The sequence below is a fragment of the Lolium perenne genome, chromosome 4 (genome assembly GCF_019359855.2).
Source record: "Lolium perenne isolate Kyuss_39 chromosome 4, Kyuss_2.0, whole genome shotgun sequence".
Classification (NCBI taxonomy): domain Eukaryota; kingdom Viridiplantae; phylum Streptophyta; class Magnoliopsida; order Poales; family Poaceae; genus Lolium; species Lolium perenne.
This window is the reverse complement of record NC_067247.2, coordinates 306,262,964-306,274,779: the sequence shown is the minus strand read 5'-3', so window position 1 is coordinate 306,274,779 and position 11,816 is coordinate 306,262,964.

Below are 11,816 nucleotides of genomic sequence, written 5' to 3'. Positions count from 1 at the left end.
CTTGGTCGCGCCATGGGGTGGTTTGGCCACCCTGTGGCGCCTCTTCGTCCACCCTCTGGACTCCGTCTTCATTACGGTAAATATTGACTTCGACTTTTGTTTTGTCCAATTCTGAGAATATTTCCTGTACAACTTTTTGGAAATACAAAACAACAGAAAACAAGGAACTGTCACCGTGGCATCTTGTTAATAGGTTAGTGCCAGAAAATTTATAAAAGTGCAACAAAGTGTAAGAAAAACATATATAAATTGGTGTAAAACAAGCATAGAGAATCAAAAATTATAGATACGTTTGCAACATATCAAGGGGTTCAAAGAAAACCAAGCATAGAGGTTTGCGGTGGCACTGTTCTCAAATCCAAAGTGGTTATACCACTCATCCATTGTCAGATCATACTCACAGTTCTTCAAACGGAAGGATATCCGATCGACTCTGGGCTGATTCTCCTTAGATTTTAGTAGCGGTTCACCGTGTGCTTCAGGGTGCTGAGGAAATCGAGTGTCAAGCAGGCCAACATTATTGCAAAGAGTAATGAAATCATTGCGCAAGCCTAGTTGGTGCAGAATATGGGGGCATGCATATTTTGTCGACTTGATCTCGCTGTCCTTGAGGCGGTTGAAACAGTTGAGTTGATGGTGGTCTTCGAACTCGATACCGAGTGAAGCGGGTGTGTCTTCAACCAGTGGTGCAGCCTGTGCAGCCACAGCGCGCGAGCGACTCCTTGTGTTCATCTAAAAATTAACTAGAATTTTAGTACCTTAAGCACATCTTAACAAAAATTTAACTAAAGATAAAAATATGATCCGATAGAAGTAAGCGTATGATCATCCTCTACACATCTTATAAAAGAATCTCCTCTCAAATTCCAATCTAGCATGCTCATTAAAGTGATGAAGTTCATAATATGACCTAAGTCTGGATTGATAATGACAAAACCTAGAGCATGCATTCACGGATAAAAAATTGGCAATCGGAGGAGAAACGTACCAAGCTTCGATGGAGTGTAAGGAATCGAATAAAAACAAACGAATTTGGAGATACAGTGGAGTAGGGTTTGAGTTTGGAGGAGGAAGAGAGAGGAAGGTTATGAAAATTTTGGTTGCATACCTCTTTCATGGCCAGTTTAAGTCGTCCGACACGCGGTACGGGCGGGCGGTATGGGCGCATTCCGCCCATACCAGGTCGAACCACCTTGGATTAGGTTGGTCGACGCTGATGTGGGCATTACCCTATGGGTAACCAATATTATGTTACCTCCTATGGCTCAACCAGGGGCCCATGAAGATCACCTACCGACCAAGGCGGGCCGATACGTTGGTTCCGAAGAAGGATTCTTGATGAACAAGGCAAGAAGACGATAGACAAGGAAAGTTTAGACATAGAACTCTTTGTAACCTAGTCGAACCCGGACAGAACTCTACATTTATGTGGGCATTACCCTACGGGTAACCCTTTTTGATGCATCAGCGGTAACTTTGGCAACGGTGCTGCTCGAAGTAGCACCGGCGGTGATGGCAGAGCCCTTCTTCTTCACCATCTTGGGGTGTTTTTGAGAATGCGACGGTGGATTGAAGAACGGCGGTGGCGGCGCGGTAGCTATGAGAAGGAATAACAAAGAAATAAGAGAAGCGGTGAAAAAGAAGAACATGGGAAGTAAAATCTTTTTTCTCCTTTATAAAAGGGGAGTTACCAAGGGATTGAACTGAAGGATCGGTGATTAGGTCACCACGTGTCATCACATCCATCATGCCAAAGGATATTTTCTCTCACCACGTGCGGAAATCGAGGAGGCGCCTCGGTTAGTACGCTAGGTTCAGTCATTTCCTAACTGACCGCCCAGAAGTAGGGTGGGACCATCAGGTCACGTCTTGTCAATCGAGCCGCCACAGAGGCCACATCACTGAGGACATCACCAAAAGTATCGGCTCCGAGTATAGCTTCCGAAAGAAATTATAACATTGAGTTGCTTGACTTGAGTCTACGCACGGTTGCAAGCATCCGTCCCTAGACTCACGGGCTACTCCCATCGGGAGCGTTGGACGCGCACCCGATAAAAAACTATTGAAGACAGAGGGATATGGATTCGAAGATTTCAGAAGATCCAGGATCATGCCCGGGGACTTAATTTTGAGTAGGGTAACATTGTTTTGCCATCGACAGTTAACCAACATCGATTTATCGAGTAAAACTGGACACGTTACTCCAATCCCTTGTGTACTATCAACTGGCATGACTTTACTCAGAGTTTTGATGGACCTGATATAGAAAAAGATATCGGATGATTACGACGGCTTGCGAAAAACACGGGCAACAAAAACATTCGAGTAGTACAACTTGAGTCTAAACACAGTTGCAAGCATCCGTGCCTAGACTCAGGGGCTACTCCCATCGGGAGCGCTGGACGCGGACCCGATATAAATGTGCTCTTGGTTTCAAAATGGTGAGAAGAGATCAAGACTTTCCGACAATTATGGGCATTCAACAGAAGACAATTTTAGTCCCTGCCCGAAGCTTTACTTTGCCAGTCACTCGGGGGCTATTGATGTGGGCATTACCCTACGGGTAACCAATATTATGTTACCTCCTATGGCCCAACTAGGGGCCCATGAAGATCACCTAACGAACAAGGCGGGCCGATACGTTGGTTCCGAAGAAGGATTCTTGATGAACAAGGCAAGAAGACGATAGACAAGGAAAGTTTAGACATAGAACTCTTTGTAACCTAGTCAAACCCGGACAGAACTCTCGAGACCTGGCCTACGATATAATGGCCAGGAGAGGGTCTGCCGAGGGACACAATCACAAAAGAATCATCGCAAGTCTAGAGCTAGGTCATTAGAATCTTAGCCTCTCGATGAGATCTTAGTCATAGCCTTCGGCTACCCCATTGTAACCCGATATATTATATAATCAAGATCAGACTAGCAGGAAGTAAGGGTTTTACCTCATCGAGGGCCCCGAATCTGGGTAAATCTCTCTCCCTGTCTGTTTGGTATCCGATGTATCGTGTCAACCTGTAGGATTCCGTCAACCCTAAGCCCCAAAATGTGGGCATTGCCAAGGAGCACCCTTGTCAGACGCGGTACGGTCGACGGTACGGTCGCGTCCCCCCGTACCGATGCTCGGTAAGCTCACAGTAGGTTTCAAAGGGTTGATGTTTTTGTCGCCGAAACGGTACGGGCGCACGGTACGTTCGGATTTGACCGTACCGATGGGCGCCAAGCATACTGCCTTCTTCGACAAAATCTTCAATTCTTCTCTTTCTTGGTCATGGATGCAGTACGGGCGCATGGTACGGTCGGCTGCGGCCGTACCGATGGTCACCAAATTTACTGGAAACTACGAACATCAAAAATTTATGTGCAATTCACGTGCCTTTATGCATCATCATTGCCTCGAAAATGGCTAAGGAAAAAACAGGAGTATATATATCAAGAATGTGGAGGTGTTAACATCAGTAATAAAAAAATTGTTGCTTAACTTATCCTCCTCTTTTCCAGGGATATCATGAACACTCTTTATTGAAAACAAAACAAAACAAACAAATAAAACTAAGCATTAAACTTGAATAACAACTAGATAGAAAAACTTTATTGAACATGGGTGCCTCCCATGAAGCGCTTCTAGTTAAGGTCAATTAGTTTGACCAAGATGGTGATCACTTTAGAGTTGGAAGTGTAAGTCCCACTCCAAAATAGTTGGCTTTCAAAGTAATGATCCCATCATCATTGGCCTTCTTCTTTCTAGGGAAATGTACTACAAATGGGTCTTTGGACGGTAGCCCAATCATCACATTCCATTCATGTAAATTGATCAGCGCTTTTATAGTTCTTAGAAATGTCCTTCCTAAGATTATAGGACCTATAGGATCTTCAGGCATGTCCACAATAATGACATCAATGAGAGCAGGACATCCTTTAATCTCTACTACAATATTATCTTTTATCCCTATAGCTTGCCTATATGTTGAATCAGCTAAGTGCAGTCTTAGCCCAGTTGTTTTAAATGGCCCCATTCCTAACTTATCAAATAGAGTTTTTGGAATTGTGGAGACGCTTGCACCAAGATCACAAAGTGCAGCAACCTCATTAGTTCCAAAATGGATTTTAATAGTGGGCTCAAATATATCATCAAGCTTAAGTGGAAGTTTCTAAATCGCGGACTTTGCATGCTACCTCATGTAGAAATTAATGGTACCTTTCATCATTACCTTCGTGGATAACGGGGTGTCTTACCGTGACTGTCTTAATGAGATCTTCCATATAATACTCGGGTAGTGGAGCATTACTAGTTCTTCAAGTGCTTCTCCACTTCTTTCAATCCTCATCATCTTGAGGTCTTCAACGGGGTTTGGTTTTGGTTTACCTGCAAATCTTTCAAGTATAATGGTTTGGTTTTTAGCTATCTTCCCTAGATGTGTCCCAATGGTCTTCGTTCTCTCCTGCAAAGCTTGGACATCATTCTTGAGAGAAACGGTTTGATTAGATAAATTCCCTATCAAAGTGTTATAATTTTAAATAAGCTTTGTAAGGGTACTATTTTGTTTAGCTTGAGCATGCATATTTTTTTTAAAGTACTTTAAACCGAAGTATTACTGACGTGGGCATTACCCTTCGGATACCCGACTTTACTCTACCTCCTACGGCCCAACTAGGGGCCCATGAAGATTGCCCAACAACCAAGGTGGGCCTATACGTCGGTTCCAGCAAAGGATACCTACTAGAAGACGAATTCTTGATGAACAAGGCAAGAAGACATCGTTAAAGGAAAGACTAGAATAGATCTCATTGTAACCTAGTCGAGTGTTGATAGGACTCTCGAGACATGACCTGCTATATAAATGCCAGGAGGGGCCTGCCGAACAACACAACATCAATATGTAGAACCACCGCAAGTTAGAGCCGAAAACCTAGAATCTTTGCCTCTCGGTGAGTCGACCATTGCAGCCTATCGGCTACCCCATTGTAACTCAATATATTCGATAATCAAGATCAGACAAGCAGGAAGTAAGGGTTTTACCTCATCGAGGGCCCCAAAACCTAGGTAAATCTCTCTCCCCGTTTATTTGGTGTTCGATACCTCGTGCTAGCCTGCAGGATTCCGTCAACCCTAAGCCCCTCATGGTGGCCATTGCCGAGAAGCACCCTCGTCAATTACCATTGTTTCCTCCACTACCGTTGGTAAAATAATTATTAGGAACTCCTGCATTTTTATTATACGGTCTAGGAAAATTAGAACAATTTTGATTCTTCCATGCAGGGTTAAAAGGATTTCTTGCTACGAAGTCTATTTCCTCAACTTTAGTATTGGTGATGGCATTAACTTGGGTAGTTTCTTTACCCTTCAGAATATGTAAAAGCTCATCTACCTTTGAAGTGAGTTCTTAGTTGTTACGTTCGGTGATTGCATTCACCTTTCTTGAGGAGGATATGTCTACAGGCCATTGGGCTTGGTTTCTTTGCATTTTATCAAGAAGCCTCCTTGCCAGTTCAACTGGCTTGCTCATGAATGTTCCTCCTGCTGCAGTATCAAGCATAGACTTTGACATTGGGTTAAGGGCATTATAAAATAAATGTAGGATTAACCAATCCTCCATTCCATGACTTGGACAGTTCATGGTGGCTTCCTTCATCCTTTGCCAAGCAAGCGCTAGTGGCTTGCGGTCTTCTTGTCTAAAACTTGTAATGTTAGAATGCAGTTGCATAGTCTTTGCTGGTGGGAAAAACTTAGTCATAACGATATTAGTGCATTCCTCCCATGAAGTTATACTCCCCTTAGGCAAAGCTAGCAACCAGTCTTTTGCTTTTCCTCTTAATGAAAAGGAAAACAAGCGCAATTTAATAGCATTTGGATCAACATCTTTAATGCACATTGATGACGCGTGAAGCACACGTTCGTTGGGAACCCCAAGTGGAAGGTGTGATGCGTACAGCAGCAAGTTTCCCTCAGTAAGAAACCAAGGTTATCGAACCAGTATGAGATGAAGGTCACGTGAAGGTTGTTGGTGAAGGAGTGTAGTGCGGCGCAACACCAGGGATTCCGGTGCCAACGTGGAACCTGCACAACACAATCAAAATACTTTGCCCCAACTTAACAGTGAGGTTGTCAATCTCACTGGCTTGTTGTAAACAAAGGATTAAACGTATGGTGTGGAGAATGATGTTTGCTTGCAAAGAACAGCAGCGAACAATGATTGCAATAGATTGTATTCAGATGTAAAAGAATGGACCGGGGTCCACAGTTCACTAGTGGTGTCTCTCCAATAAGAAATAGCATGTTGGGTGAACAAATTACAGTTGGGAAATTGACAAATAGAGAGGGCATAACAATGCACATACATATCATGATTACTAATATGAGATTTACTGAGGGCATTACGACAAAGAACATAGACCGCTATCTAGCATGCATCTATGCCTAAAAAGTCCACCTTCGGGTTAGCATCCGCACCCCTTCCAGTATTAAGTTGCAAACAACAGACAATTGCATTAAGTACTGTGCGTAATGTAAACAATACAAATATCCTTAGACAAAGCATTGTTGTTTTATCCCTAGTGGCAACAACACATTGATGCGTGTAGTTGACACGTCCGTTGGGAACCCCAAGAGGAAGGTGTGATGCGCACAGCGGCAAGTTTCCCTCAGTAAGAAACCAAGGTTTAATCGAACCAGTAGGAGTCAAGAAGCACGTTGAAGGTTGATGGCGGCGGGATGTAGTGCGGCGCAACACCAGAGATTCCGGCGCCAACGTGGAACCTGCACAACACAACCAAAGTACTTTGCCCCAACGAAACAGTGAGGTTGTCAATCTCACCGGCTTGCTGTAACAAAGGATTAACCGTATTGTGTGGAAGATGATTGTTTGCAGAAAACAAGAAACAAGTATTGCAGTAGATTGTATGCGATGTAAAGAATAGGACCGGGGTCCACAGTTCACTAGAGGTGTCTCTCCCATAAGATAAACAGCATGTTGGGTGAACAAATTACAGTTGGGCAATTGACAAATAGAGAGGGCATAACAATGCACATACATATTATGATGAGTACTGTGAGATTTAATTGGGCATTACGACAAAGTACATAGACCGCTATCCAGCATGCATCTATGCCTAAAAAGTCCACCTTCAGGTTATCATCCGAACCCCCTCCAGTATTAAGTTGCTAACAACGAGACAATTGAATTAATTATTGCGCGTAATGAAATCAGTGACTACATCCTCGAACATAGCACCAATGTTTTATCCCTAGTGGCAACAGCACATCCATAATCTTAGAGGTTTCTCTCACTCCCCCAGATTCACGGAGACATGAACCCACTATCGAGCATAAATACTCCCTCTTGGAGTTACTAGCATCAAATTGGCCAGAGCATCTACTAATAACGGAGAGCATGCAAGATCATAAACAACACATAGACATAACTTTGATAATCAACATAACAAGTATTCTCTATTCATCGGATCCCATCAAACGCAACATATAGAATTACAGATAGATGATCTTGATCATGTTCGGCAGCTCACAATACCCGACAATTAAGCACAATGGGGAGAAGACAACCATCTAGCTACTGCTATGGACCCATAGTCCAGGGGTGAACTACTCACTCATCACTCCGGAGGCGACCATGGCGGTGAAGAGTCCTCCGGGAGATGAATCCCCTCTCCGGCAGGGTGCCGGAGGAGATCTCCGTAATCCCCGAGATGGGATTGGCGGCGGCGGCGTCTCAGTAAGGTTTTCCGTATCGTGGCTCTCGGTACTGGGGGTTTCGCGACGGAGGCTTTAAGTAGGCGGAAGGGCAGGTAAAGAGGCGGCACGAGGGGCCCACACCATAGGTCGGCGCGGCCAGGGCTTGGGCCGCGCCGCCCTGTGGTTTGGCCACCTCGTGGCCCCACTTCGTCTCCTCTTCGGTCTTCTGGAAGCTTCGTGGCAAAATAGGACCCTGGGCGTTGATTTCGTCCAATTCCGAGAATATTTCATTACTAGGATTTCTGAAACCAAAAACAGCAGAACAAAGAATCGGCTCTTCGGCATCTTGTTAATAGGTTAGTTCCGTAAAAATGCACGAATATGACATAAAGTGTGCATAAAACATGTAGATATCATCAATAATGTGGCATGGAACACAAGAAATTATCGATACGTCGGAGACGTATCAGCATCCCCAAGCTTAGTTCTGCTCGTCCCGAGCAGGTAAAACGATAACAAAGATAATTTCTGGAGTGACATGCCATCATAACCTTGATCATACTATTTGTAAACATATGTAATGAATGCAGCGATCAAAACAATGGTAATGACATGAGTACACAAGTGAATCATAAAGCAAAGACTTTTCATGAATAGTACTTCAAGACAAGCATCAATAAGTCTTGCATAAGAGTTAACTCAGAAAGCAATAAATCAAAGTAAAGGTATTGAAGCAACACAAAGGAAGATTAAGTTTCAGCGGTTGCTTTCAACTTATAACATGTATATCTCATGAATAATTGTCAACATAGAGTAATATAATAAGTGCAATATGCAAGTATGTAGGAATCAATGCACAGTTCACACAAGTGTTTGCTTCTTGAGGTGGAGAGAAATAGGTGAACTGACTCAACATAAAAGTAAAAAGAATGGTCCTTCAAAGAGGAAAGCATCGATTGCTATATTTGTGCTAGAGCTTTTATTTTGAAAACATGAAACAATTTTGTCAACGGTAGTAATAAAGCATATGAGTTATGTAAATTATATCTTACAAGTTGCAAGCCTCATGCATAGTATACTGATACGTCCAAAACGTATCTACTTTTCCGAACACTTTTGCTATTGTTTTGCCTCTAATTTGTGTATTTTGGATGCAACTAACACGGACTAACGCTGTTTTCAGCAGAACTGTTCTGGTGTCTCGTTTTTGTGCAGAAATCCAACTTTCGGGAAAATCCTCGGAATTTATGCAGAAGGCCCTATTTTCCCAGAATAATGACGGAGCCAGGAGGACGATTAAGGTGGAGGCCCGAGGGCCCCACACCATAGGGCGGCGCGGCCCAGGGGGGGCCCGCGCGGCCCTGTGGTGTGGCCCCCTCGGCCGGCCTCCGACGCCCTCCTTCGGACTATTTATCGGCCTCGACCTAAAGACGCACGGGGAGAAGTGGAAGTCACCAGAAACCCTCCAGAACGCCGCCACATCGCGAAACTCCGTCGCGGGAGCCAGAAGTCTCCGTTCTGGCACTCCGCCGGGACGGGGAATTGGAGGAGATCATCGCCGCCATCACCGCCAACGCCTCTACATCAACCAGCCATGTTTCCCCCATCCATGTGTGAGTAATTCCCCCGCTGTAGGCCGAAGGGGATGGTAGGGATTGGATGAGATTGGTCATGTAATAGCATAAGATTGTTAGGGCATAGTGCCTAGTGTCCGTAATTGGTACTTTGATGATATTGCTGCAACTTGTTATGCTTAATGCTTGTCACTAGGGCCCGAGTGCCATGATCTCAGATCTGAACATGTTATTGTTTCATCATGATATTCATTGTTTATGGTCTTACCTATAAGTTGTATACACATGTCGCTGTCCGGAACCAATGGCCCCGAAGTGACAAGAATTGGGACAACCGGAGGGGATGGTAGCGATGTGAGGATCACATGTGTTCACGGAGTGTTAATGCTTTGCTCCGGTACTCTATTAAAAGGAGTACCTTAATATCCAGTAGTTTCCCTTGAGGCCCGGCTGCCACCGGCTGGTAGGACAAAAGATGTCGTGCAAGTTTCTCATTGCGAGCACGCACGACTATATATGGAACACATGCCTATTGATTGCTTTGTACTTGGACACCGTTTTATTATTATCTGCAAATGCCCTGCTATGATTGTTACATGAGTTTCTCTCATCCATGCAACGCCCGTCATCCGTCCCCGTGCCTACAGTATTTTAATCCTGCTGTTTACTAAAATCACTACTGCTGTCTTTGTTACTCTGCTGCTGTTATTTCACTACTCGCTATCGCTATAAAGCTGTTACTCTCGATAAACTCTTGCGAGCAAGTCTGTTTCCAGTGCAGCTGAATTGACAACTCCGCTGTTAAGGCTTCCAAGTGTTCTTTGTCTCCTTGTGTCGAATCAATAAATTGGGTTTTACTTCCCTCGAAGACTGTTGCGATCCCCTATACTTGTGGGTCATCAAGACTATTTTCTGGCGCCGTTGCCGGGGAGCATAGCTTTATTTGGAAGTTCACTTGGATTAATATTGTTCGCTGCAAATTCTCCATCATGGGTAAACCTCGCGATACTAAGATCGCCATATTACCATCCACTACAAGAAAAGGTACAATTCTGAATACCTCTGCTGCTCTTGATTCACCATCTGTGATTGATAAACTTGTTTCACCGCCGCATGCTTCACATGCGGGTACGTCTGCTGAATCTGAAAACTCTCATAATATTGATAATATTTCTGCTGTGCTTGATGATAGTGGTTCATTGGGATCCTTTCTAGATGCTACAATTGCTAGGTCTAGACAAATTGAAAATACTGAAACTCCTAATGCTACTACACCTGTTAATTCACCTGAACTTGATTATTTTAGTGATGATCCTGATGAAGATTATGTGGAGCTTAATGATGATTTTATTGAAAAATGCAATGCTACTACTGATGCAAGAAAAATTAAAAAGTTGCTTGCAGAACATGCTGTTAGATATAAATTGTCTCCTGATCCTAAATTTGCCACATCTCCCATAAACATTAAGGATAAAGATTATGATTTTTCGCTTGATCTATCTCATATAGCTATTGTTGAGAAAACACCCTTTTGTGGTACTGAAAAAGAAAGTGCTGTTGAACACATGACTGAGTTATCTACTCTAAGTAGCTTGTTTTCTGATGATGTCAAGATGCGTACTTACTTTGTTGCTAAAATCTTTCCATTCTCATTAAAGGATGACGCTAAAACTTGGTATAATAGTTTGCCACCTAATTCTATTAAAAGTCCAAAAGAATTGCTTGATGTTTTCTTACGCAAATACTTTCCTGCTAGTGCTCAACATATTGCTTTGCAGAGAATTTATAATTTTGACCAGGGAGATGAAGAGAAATTGCCTGAGGCTTGGTCGAGATTTTGTTCTCTTATTAGAGCTCGGCCTGATCATGATTTGGAAAAGCATGATTTACTTGATATATTTTATAGTGGACTAACCATTGAGTCTAGGGCATACCTGGATAGTTGTGCTGGTTGTGTGTTCAGGAAAAGAACTCCGGATGACGCTGAAGAATTATTGGCTAAAATAAGCCGGAATCATGATGATTGGACTACGCCTGAACCAACTCCAATGCCAATATTGAAGAAGAGGGGTTTAATTAAATTGAATGATGAAGATATGAGGGAAGCCAAGAAGTCTCTCAAGGAGAAAGGTATTAAATCTGAAGATGTGAAGAATCTACCTCCTATAGAAGATATATGTGAGATAATTCCCCCTTCATCCATGATTGAGGTAAACTCCCTTCAACGCTTTACTAGGGAAGATATTCCGTATTCTAAACCTCCTGCACAATGCTTAGATGAGTTTGATAATTATATTGTTAAGCAAGAAAATTTTAATATGAGAGTAGAGAATCATTTAATGGAAAATTCTCGAGCTATTAGTGAATTGCATGATATTGTAGAGAGAACCTCCAATGATGTTAAGATGCTTGTTAAACATTTTCATATGATTCAAACTCAAATTGATCAACTCACTAAAGTGCAAAATGACTTGTTAGGGAATAATTCTAAAGAGAAGCATGCTTATGAAGTAACAACTAGAGGTGGTGTCTCTACCCAGGATCCTCTATAT